Below are 12,146 nucleotides of genomic sequence, written 5' to 3' on the forward strand. Positions count from 1 at the left end.
GGTCGGGCCATTGCCGATGCAAAGAGAAACTGCGCAAGTGATTTGGAGAAGAAGAAGTTGCAGCGCATGTTAGAGGATCACAAGAAATTTTTGTACCCGAATTACGAAGCTGACAAGAAAAAGTTGGGCACCACACTGGAATTGCTGCAATGGAAGGCAGAGAATGGTGTATCTGACAAGGGATTTGGAAAGTTGCTGGTAATGATAAAGAATATGCTTCCAAAGGACAACGAATTGCCCGAGAGTACGTATGAAGCAAAGAAGGTTGTCTGCCCTCTAGGGTTAGAGGTGCAGAAGATACATGCATGCCCTAATAACTGCATCCTCTACCGCGGTGAGTACGAGGATTTGAACGCTTGCCCGGTATGCGGTGCATTGCGCTATAAGATCAGGCGCGATGACCCTGGTGATGTCGAGGGCGAGCGCCCCAGGAAGAAGATTCCTGCCAAGGTGATGTGGTATGCTCCTATAATACCACGGTTGAAACGTTTGTTCCAAAACAAAGAGCATGCCAAGGCGATGCGATGGCACAGAGAAGACCGTAAGAAAGACGGAAAGTTGAGAGTACCCGCTGACGGATCGCAGTGGAGAAAAATTGAGAGAAAGTACGGGAAGGAGTTTGCAGATGACGCAAGGAACGTATGGTTTGGTCTAAGCGCAGATGGCATTAATCCATTTGGGGAGCAGAGTAGCAACCATAGCACCTGGCCTGTGACTCTATGTTTGTATAACCTTCCTCCTTGGTTGTGCATGAAGCGGAAGTTCATTATGATGCCAGTGCTCATCCAAGGCCCTAAGCAACCTGGCAACAACATTGATGTGTACCTAAGGCCATTAGTTGAAGAACTCTTACAACTGTGGAATGGAACAGGTGTACATGCGTGGGATGAGCACATGGGGGAAGAATTTGACCTAAAGGCGTTGCTGTTCGTGACCATCAATGATTGGCCTGCTCTTAGTAACCTTTTAGGACAGACAAATAAGGGATACCGCGGATGCACGCACTATTTGGATGATACCGACAGTATATATTTGGAGAATTGTAGGAAGAATGTGTACCTGGGACATCGTCGATTTCTTCCGAGCAGACATCCCGTAAGAAAGAAAGGCAAGCATTTCAAAGGTGAGGCGGATCACGGGACGAAGCCTCGGCACCGTACTGGTGCTGATGTACATGATATGGTCAAGGATTTCAAGGTAATCTTTGGAAAGGGTCCTGGCGGACAACCTGTTCCAAAGGACGCTAACTGACGCGCACCCATGTGGAAGAAGAAATCTATATTCTAGGACCTGCCCTATTGGAAAGACCTAGAGGTCCACTCCGCAATCGACGTGATGCACGTGACGAAGACTCTTTGTGTGACCCTGCTTGGCTTCTCGGGCGTGTATGGGAAGACAAAAGATACACCTGAGGCACGGGAGCACCAGCAATGTATGCATGGAAAAGACGGCATACATGAGGGGCATGCCAACTACGCTCTTACCAAAGAGGAGAAGGAAATCTTCTTTGAATGCCTGCTCAGTATTAAGGTACTGTCTGGCTTCTCGTCGAATATAAAGGGAATAATAAACATGGCAGAGAAAAAGTTCCAGAACCTAAAGTCTCATGACTGCCACGTGATTATGACGCAACTGCTTCCGGTTGCATTGAGGGGGCTTCTACCGGATAACGTTCGATAAGCCATTGTGAAGCTATGTGCATTCCTCAATGCAATCTCTCAGAAGGTAATCGATCCAGAAATCATACCAAGATTAGAGAATGATTTGGTGCAATGTCTTGTCAGTTTCGAGTTGGTGTTCCCACCATCCTTCTTCAACATCATGACGCACATCCTAGTTCACCTATGCGAATAGATTAGCGTTTTGGGTCCTGTATTTCTACACAATATGTTCCCATTTGAGAGGTTAATGGGAGTCTTAAATAAATACGTTCATAACCGTGCTAGGCCAGAAGGAAGCATCTCTAAGGGCCATGAAAATGAGGAGGTCATTGAGTTTTGTATTGACCTTATTCCTGACCTTAAGCCGATTGGTGTTCCTGAATCGCGGCATAAGGGCAGACTGGATGGAAAAGGCACGCTAGGAGGGAATCAAAAAATATGTATGGACGGACATTCTCTCACTGAAGCACACTACACAGTTATACAGAATTTCGCCTTGGTGGCTCCGTATATGGACGAACACAAGAATTTTCTACGCTCCATACACCCGGAGCGGTCTGATGACTGGATTACACGTGAACAAACCAGGAGTTTCGCCGGCTGGTTGCAGACACGTACCATGCATGACGCCTCTATTGAAGATGACCTGTACTCGCTGTCCCAGTTACCATCTTCGAATATAATGACTTTCAAAGGGTACGAGATAAATGGTAATACATTTTACACGATCGCCCAAGATAAGAAGAGCACCAACCAAAACAGTGGTGTCCGCTTTGATGCAACAACCAAGACGGGAAAGGAAACATATTATGGTTACATAGAGGAAATATGGTAACTTGACTATGGACGTGATTTGAAGGTCCCTTTGTTTCGGTGCAAATGGGTCAATATGACACGATATGGGGTAACGGAAGACACGCAGTATGGAATGACAACAGTGGATCTCAACAATCTTGCGTATGCAGACGAACCATTCGTCCTAGCTAATGATGTGGCATAGGTTTTCTATGTGAAGGATATGTCTACCAAGCCGAGAAAAAGAAAAAAGATAAGGAAGCGAATGCATCATAGGATGAGCCAAAGCGCCACATAGTTCTTTCTGGGAAGAGAAACATCGTGGGAGTGGATGACAAGATTGTCAGAAGATTATGAAAAGTTTGATGAAATTGCTCCATTCACAGTGAATATTGGCCCGAGCATCCAGTTAAATGATGAAGATTTTCCATGGCTACGGCGTAAAGGGACATACGCGAAGAAAAAGTTTCACACCCAAAGATCTGGGATGTGATCGGCTTCACTATCATCACTTTCTTCTGTGTTTCACACCCAGGAGGGAATCTCTGTAATAGTTAGGGTAGTTATGTGTTTTGGCATTTGAAACGCGAAGAAATTTTATGTGCAAACAAATTCTTTCATGCATTTACTGATTTTTTCACCTAAATGACCCTGAAATTGAAAAGCATTTCAAATGAACTCAGAAAAGGTTGAAAGTTGGCATGGTATCATAATTTCACCCACATAGCATGTGCAAAAAAGTAGACAGGGTTACCGCAAAAACTAGATGCACTTCGTGTATAAAATGGACAATCTCTTTCGAAGTATCAGGGTTCCGGACGAAAACTCATCCGTTACAAAGGGTTTCATTTTTTAAATAACCTAAGCATTACCAAATTGAATATAATGACAAAACACACTAATATTAAACATAAGAAAAAAGAATCACTGAAAATCTATTTTCAAAGTTAAGTTATTCACAAACTAGTGATTCACACAAATTTCAAATAATTCAAAATGTAAACTATTCAAATTTGTAAACTACCGGCACTAACAGAAAGTTTGTAATTTTTTGTACCTAAAGCAAAAATATTCCCAAAGAAACTCTAAATATTGCAAAAAAACAACTCAAAAATAAATAAACCAAAAATAAATAAAGCAAAAAAAATAAGAAAATAAAAAAGCCCACCTACTGGGCCAAAGCGGCCTGCATACGACTAGAAACCCAACCTGTAGTTGGGCCAGGATGCAGGCCCGCAAGCCCAGTAGGCCCACAGGCAGAGTAGGAGAGGTAGGCCCAGAAGGCCTGCTATTGAGAGGAGCTCAATGCAGTGCCCGCGTCGGGGCTTATAAACTGGTCCTGGCGCTCCTCAACTAGCAAGGTGGGACTATATAAACTTCTGCGCCCCTCGCCTGGCAGCGCACACCCTTTAGTACCGGGTGGTGGCACCAACCGGTACTAAAGGGTGGGCCTTTAGTACCGGTTGGTGCCACCACCCGGTACTAAAGGTGGGCGCTTCCCGCCGCTTGGCCTGGCCAAAATCGACCTTTAGTACCGGTTGGTGGCTCCAACCGGTACTAAAGGACCATCCTATATAAGAAACACTTACGAAAATTTCATCAGTTTCCTCCCACTTCTCTCTGCTTCATCGCCGCCGCCCCGTCCCGCGCCATCGCCGCCGCCGTCGCGCCATCCCCGTCGACTCCACGTCGCCCCCGTCCTTGTCGTGCCCTCCGCGTCGCCGGCCCATCCCCATCCCCGCACCGGCCCGCGTCCCCGTCCCCGCACCGGCCCGCGTCCCCGTCGCCGTTGCCTCGACCTCGCCCGCGCTGTGAGCCTCTGTCCCCCCTCTCCTCTCCCTCCAATCGAAGCCGCCGCGCGCGCCGTCGGCGCCGTCGCCTTGGCTCGCCGTCGCCGTCGCCTGCACACACAACACATACACACACATACACACACACACACCATACACACACACATACACAATTTTTGTTCTGTTTTTAGTTTTTAGTTTTTCTGTTTTTAGTTTTTAGTTTTTCTGTTATTAGTTACTAGTTTTTAGTTTTTTCAGTTTTTCTGTATTAATGTTATAGAAATGTTAGTTATATAGAAATGTTAGTTATATATAGAAATGTTAGTTTTTTCTGTATTAATGTTATAGAAATGTTTGTTATATAGAGATGTTAAAGAAAAATTAGTTATACAATTTTAGTTATAGAAATGTTAGAAATCTTAGTTTTAGATATGGTCGATGTTTTTTTAGTTTATTATATTTTTAGTTATAAAATTTAGAATTTGCATATAAGAAATCACAATCCAATCATTTAAAAAATGTTACTTTACTTTTGCGGCATATAGTATTTATTGTCGACGATGCCCGGCCCGCATCCTCGCCGTCGACCCGTTCGCGACGACGTCTTGCTTCAGAGGACCCATGTCCGGGATAGGGCTCCGCCGGGCTGGCACTAGGAGGTGCTACCTGGAGGGGCGCGATGCTTGGTGAGGAACCCGGCCTCGGGTCCCGTCGTCGACCCTGATCTCCTTTGGTGGCGTTCGCGTGGGCCACATTCGGTGCAGAGGGAGCCGGCCCCGCCGGAGGTGGTGCGTCGTCGTGTCAGGGAGGAGGACGAGCACGTCCATCGCTACATGGCTGCTATGGACGTCAGGTTCTCCAATACCTAGCAGGTTCTTTGGGCAGATGACCGGAGATATGATCCTTTGATGTTTCCTTGTCTTTGGGTGTCCACCGCCCGCGCCCTAGGAACCGCGAGTGGCCTAGATTCTTCTATAGTATTTGATCTTTATTAGCTACCTAGCCAGTGATGTATTCGAGATTATATATTATTTGAGATGATGTATTCGAGATTATATATTATTCGAGACGATGTATTCGAGATTATATATTATTCGAGACGATGCATATTATGTACTATATGATTCAGTTTTTCCTTATTGATTGCATCCATGCATTGTAATTTGAATACTAAATTGTTTTTTATTTCTTCTGTATTAGTTAAATAAAAGCTATGGCGGACAATAACGACAGAGAGGGAGAAGAGGCCCTGTTCGAGATCATACGCGGCCCTAGCAGGCCAGATGATCTAAATGAAGCAAATGACGGCTCCCAATATCTGAACAATACCGGGGAGGGTGATGATAAGATATTCGATCTCGACGACTGAGCTGATGAAGTCATGAACTATGATTATGGTTATGATGACGCAGACAATGATTATGATGACGAATACAATGTTGATCTTGAAATAACAAAGACTACCGGCGAGGTATATTTATATAAGCAGGCATCTAGTGATCATCACATGTTTTTTTATTTGAAGATATATTAACGAATCGATCTTTCTTCTTTCAGCCCTCCGGATCAAGCAAATCTGCTTCTACAGACAGCAGGACAAAGCCCGGCCCGAGCAAAAAGTTGAAGGAGGGTGTAAAGTACAACATCGATTCCATCAAAGCTAGTGGTGAACCCCTCACGCCTAAGAACATTGCGAGCAAGTTCGTTTGTCGGTACGGAGTTCTTGTGAAGGACCAACTCCCGATCTCCATTCAAGAATGGAAAGAGCCAAAAACTAAACGCCCAGATGTTACTTGGGTCAACGATAGAGCAAAACAAAAGCTTTGGGAATCTCTGATGGAACATTTCAGATTATTTCACTGATGCAGATGTGCAGAAAGTCAAGGACGCTGCTCTTAAGAAGATGGCAATTGCATTCAACACCCACAAGAAAACTGTATGGGCCAACTACCTCGCTGCAGAAAGGAAGACTCCAGAATTCAAGGGAACACTGGAGAAGCAAAGTGAACACTGGCCCGCTTTCGTGAAATTTAAGGAACGGTCAAGAAAAAACAAGGCCAATGCCGTAAAAAAGACGCAGTTCCATAGGCTGGGTCCAGGTGGCTACGCCGTAGCAATGCCTAACTGGGATAAGTCTGAGCAAGAGATGGAGGATGCAGGGGTCACTCCGGTTACTAGGAGCTGGCCCCCCAGGTGCAGAACTTGGTTCTATGCGCATGGGGGGGCGTTGGACCCGAAGACAGGCCTGGTTTCGAAGAAGGCAAGTCTAAAAGGAGCAGAACAAAAGTTACTTGACGCAATAGAAGATGCTCGAAAGGGGGTGTTCACGCCCAACAGAGAGAACGACGAGCTTACGCGCGCCCTGGGAAATCCTGAACACCCGGGAAGAACACGAGGCAAGGGCGTTATTCCCTGGTATGAGGGCTTTTCGGAATGGAACGACGACTACAGGACCCGTGCAAGAAAGAAGATGGAGGAGGAGAAGAAGAGGAAGCTGGAGGAGGAGCAGAGGAAGCAGGATGCGGAATGCCTTCAAGGCCTAGAAGCAAGGCACGCGGACTTGGCACTCAAATTCCAGCAGCAGCAGCAGCAGCAACAGATCGACTCACTTAGCCAGGAAAGGGGGTCTCAGCAGCGGCAGCAGCAAGCGGATGATCATCCAGCATTGGATAGCACCGTCCCATCCATGCCGAGAAGCAGCGTTGGTTCCGCCCCGGGCGACGCACTGCTGGATACATACCCTGTGGATGAAATCATAGAGAACACTAACTGTGAGCTACACTTCAAAATGAAGAACATATCCATGAAGGTGGCGAACGTCGTTGCTTTTACAATTACCCCCGAAGCAACCTTCCATTGCGCCCCGATTCCAGCGGGCTATGCTCGTGTCTTGGTTGATGAGGTGGTGGGCCCATATTCGGGGCGAGAGCTTGACATCCCTGGAGGTGACGACGAGCAAACACTGGGAGAGGCCAGACATCGTATCATCGAATGGAAAAAGGATTGCATCATCTTTCGAAGTCCACTGACACGGCGTCTGCCGACTCCTCCTCAAAGTCCGCCACCGTGGCAGCAGACTCCCGCTCCTCCAAGTACACGAACGCGTGAGCAGACTCCTGCTTCATGTCCGGCATAGCGTTAGCCAACTCCTCCTGTTTCAAGTCTGACACCGTGTCAGGCCACACCTCCTGCTTCAAGTCCGGCACAGCGTCAGGCCACACCTCCTGCTTCAAGTCCGACACCGTGTCAGGCCACACCTCCAGCTTCAAGTCCGGCACAGCGTCAGGCCACTCCTCCTGCTCCAACTAAGCCACGTCAGCTGTCTCCGCTGCCTAAGCAATCGCAGAAGAGACACGCTGCAGCTATGGTGCGTAGCGGTACGAGTCGAGGTAGTACAGAAAGTACAGGCGGAGACAAGCGATATAAATATGGTCCAAGCAGCCTCGCTCCTCTTCCTCAGAGGCCTTACGACATGACCGAGGAGCAAAACGATGCAATAGTGTGGGCCGAAGTGGACGCTCATTTTCGACTGAAACCGGCAACGCCGCCGAGGGAGAAAGTGCATGAGGAAAAGATTGACCACTTCATTCGTATGGCTAGACCACCAGCTCCCAAGCCTGTTGACTCAGACTATGAGCGCCAAATCAGGAAGGCACATCAAGCACGACTACAGAAAGAAGCGAGCTCGAGCTCGAGCCAACAAGCAGCTGTCAAAAAATGCGGGAAAACCGTTCCCCAGCTGGGAGAACAGGCGGCGCAATCGACCCCCCCCCCCCGCTTGTTGTGCCAACAACACATGAGAGTACGCGCGCCCAATATTATTGTGGGCAAATCGTTTACGTTCCCGAGCTAGGCGATGTGGTAATAACCGAGGAGCACATAATGCAGGCTGAAATGCTCAAGATCATTGTTGGACAACTCCTCGATATCGAGCCCATGCCTCCGCTTAGAGAGGAGGAAATAAAACGAAAATATGTCCGCGGCAAACCTTTGGTCGAGCCCGAGAAGGTCAAGAACCTCCCAACGAGAATGTATGAATTGCATGATTGGTACATGAAAATTACCAAGATTTCCAATCGAGAGTCCCTCATGGTGCAAGACGAGGAAGATCATTACTTCCATAAGAAAGCTCTGGCCGTTGAGTATTCAGAACTATTTCAGTTATTCAATTAAGATGCACTCGACAAATCTCTCGTCAGTTGCTATTGTCTGTAAGTGATTTCTTTCTGTAATTTAAGTCTCAAGCTAGCTCTAGTGCTCATTGATTGATCATTAATTACCTGTAATTATATATCCTCACTATATATTCTTTTCTGTGGTATTATGCAGGATGAAGATGTATGAAATGAAAAAAGCTGGACGCTATGGCATTGGGTTCATTAACCCAAATACCATTAATGAATACACATGGAAATTAGAATGGTGTAGACAAGATGTAGAGAAAAACATGGTAGAGTTCTTGAAGCGCCTCAATAGCAATGAAGATATACTACTTCCTTACAACTTCGAGTGAGTCACACTGTCTTGTACTACAAATTCTGTTTTTGCTTACTAGCTACATGTTAATAAGTGTATAGGGTTTAGGGTTATAGTTGATTAGTGTTATGCACATGCCCGCTTAATTTATACATGCAAACGTATGCGCATGCAGCTTTCACTGGATCTTGTTAGACATTAAAGTTGACGAATGAAAAGTTGAAGTACTGGACTCACTACTTAGAAAAAATAGTGACTACAGCATCGTGAAGGGGATAGTCGACAGGTTATTTCAATCATTATTAACTATATCTCGGCCTATTTAGTTCGTCATTTCCTGATATGAACTATTTTTAATAACTCCTTTATTAATTTTCTTTGCCGGCGGGTAGGGCTTGGGCAAAGTACATCAAGGTGACTCCAGGAAAATGGCGACAAAAGCTATGTTGGTATCGACCCAAGGTAAGTAATTAAGTAGTACTAGCTAGCTAGCTACCATCAATTTAATTTTTGTTTCAATACTATTAGTTAATTAACATGCTTGATTAATTATTATCTGATTAAATTCTATTGTCGTAAAGGCCCTGAAGTAGGCGCCGGGGACTGAAGTGTGTGCATACTACGTTTGCGAGAACATTCGCATGATGGCATCCGAAAGGAGCACATCTGATAGACAGGACTGGGTACGTTTGCCAGAACACTATTCACAAATCTTACACGATTGTCGATATCTGGTCACACAACTAATACACATGCATATTGATCTCCTTCTTAACAGTTCAAAGACGCGCGGGACAAGCTCCTATCAGAGGAGCGCATACGAGCACATCAAGAGGAAATAGCGGGATTTTTGCTCGACCAGGTCATAGATCCCAAAGGAGAATACTATTACCCGCTACCGCCCCCATGAACCACTTGTCATCGTGCTCCGAAGGCACCAAGGCATCGTGTAGGAGAAATTGTATATATATACATATGTATGTGTGAATAATTAATAGTGGTTGTGAGACATTCGATTATATATATATGATCAGTTCTACGAGAAAATCTATTTATATATATGCATAACGTGTACAATATGTAGTATCGTAAAATACCAGCAAACAAAAAGGAATTAAATGGAAAACACAAAATTAATGGAAAAATGAAAATTAAAACCAAAACCCCCCCAAACATTTAGTACTGGTTGGTGCTACCAACCGGTACTAATGGTCTACCAGCACCCAGGCCTGGCTCGTGCCACGTGGTGGCACTTTAGCGCCGGTTCGTGCCGAACCGGTACTAAAGGAGGGGGGCCTTTAGTCTCCACTCCATAGTGCCGGTTGCAGAACCGGCACTAAAGGCCCTTACGAACCAGTGATAAAGGCCTGTTCTGCACTAGTGTGGGCCACAATGGCAGCGACGCCCGTGGGCACCGTCTTTTCTCCATGGAGACGTTCATTAGATCTGCTTCTACCTACACCACGCCATTTGTCTTTCGGGTGAAAACCCTAACTCCAGTGGGCGGCAAAGGCACCTTCAACGTCGTTCCCTTCTAGAAGGCGCCGCCATGGGAGAAGGTTGGCTCTTCGACACCGTTGGGATTGTGTTGACAGCGAGCTGGATCAGGAGGTGGTGTAATGTGGAATTTACTGCATCGGCAGCGGCTGGTCTAACCGGCATATCGTAGCAGGGTCTCGATGTTGGACGTATGTTGATAAATGCGCACAGTGTGATGGTGCTGTCTGCCATCATGGTGGCATCGATGACAGTTGGGCCTGGCAAGGTCAATGTGTTGATCTCTCCTCAAGTTGGGATGGCAGAAGATGACGACGGCAGATTTTGGAGCATGCGCACGCTGAGCATGCTGAGGGTCTGCTAGTCCGGTTGGTGTGCTTCGTCGTTGTGGGGCCGTGCGATCCGTCGAGTTAACATGAATCACCGGATGAGCGAGCAGAGCCCGCGTCAGCGTTTTATCTAATAAATGCGCCCCTCCCAGAAGTCGTGGTTTGTTACACGTATTATCTCTAGAATTAGTACGGTTATCCGAGTAGCACGTACCATCAAACAAACTATAACTGATTTAATGAGTCATTCGCAGTTTCACCATTCAAATTGGTTCATATTTGCACATGCATGGCTTAATGTTTAAGACAAGCATATGACTACTAGAAGAATCAACCAGGTAGCACGTCCTGGGTGACGACCAGCGTCGGCTGTCGTCCTTCCCTTCCACCGGACCGGTTGTCGTTGTTGAACGGCGTAGCTCATCCTCCTTGAAGATCGGCACAGAGAGTAGCGTATCCTACCACGTAATTGTGGAGACATAGAGGCAACTCCTGTTCCGGTTCTTGGTGAGGCCACGGGATTAGATGGTGTGTTTTTATGCGTGGTCAGAGTACATTATCAAACTAGTAAGTGTAGCGACATAGATCCCCAGGTGGCTTTGGGTTGATGAATGTTTTGGTTTTGTTAAATAATATAATAAAGATGGTTGTGTGCATTGCTTGATGAAGAGGCCAGGGATTATCCTACTTTTCCCAAAAAAATGAGCAAGTTCTTTTTTTTGCCACCTTTCAATAGGACAACCCAGCTAGAAATTCGTTTCACTGTTTGACAAAAGGTCTTGTAGGCTTTGATGGGGATGGTAATGTAGTGAAAAGACTTACATATATTGTTGAGTTATATGTTTTCCCGTAGATAGAACGAACCCCAAGTAGTAGTGGAGATATAGGATAGGAAGCCACAATATTTTAGTATTGTCAGCCGATATAGGCTGCAAGTTGAAGTTTTTGTGTTGACATGGAAAAGCAGGAGCTCTGATTTTGCAATTGAGAAGACCGAAAAGTTGTATAGAGGTTGAAGCAAAACGGGTAAACTATGAGAGAACGCCGTGAAGAGGGACTTTTCCATAGTATCAACTATCAAGGTGTTAGCAGAGCCTTTCCACACCATTGTTAGCTTTAATCTTGATATTTTATATCTCCATGTTTATTTCAGTCTTGCATGTAGTTTAGCTTAGGACTGTTCCGGTAAAGTCATGGCTAGTGTGAGGCGGCAACGTCGTGTGAAGCGGCGAGCAGTGAGCAGGTGAAGCGTGACGAGCTGCATGGCCAAGTTGAGCCGGCTGATCTGGCTGAGTCATCATTAGTGTCTTAGCATGCATAAGTATTCAGTTGTATGGCCGAGTCGTGTGGCTGCTGGAGAGATTCGAGGAGTAAGATAGTCATGGATAGTGCGTTAGTGCATGCATGGGTTAGTTGAAGTTTGTTGCCGAGAGTAGCGGCTGGTTAGTGCGTGCGTTTATGTACTTGAACAGAGCATATTTGTTTAGCAGTCAAGTAAAAGAGAGAGAAGAAAAGGGCTTGGCTGTGTGATACAGCAGCTCACCAAATATCCTCTTCTCCATTGTCTCGTGTGTGTGTGGGTTGTGTGAAACAGCCGT

This window comes from Triticum aestivum, chromosome 7D (assembly GCF_018294505.1).
Source record: "Triticum aestivum cultivar Chinese Spring chromosome 7D, IWGSC CS RefSeq v2.1, whole genome shotgun sequence".
Taxonomy (NCBI): Eukaryota; Viridiplantae; Streptophyta; class Magnoliopsida; order Poales; family Poaceae; genus Triticum; species Triticum aestivum.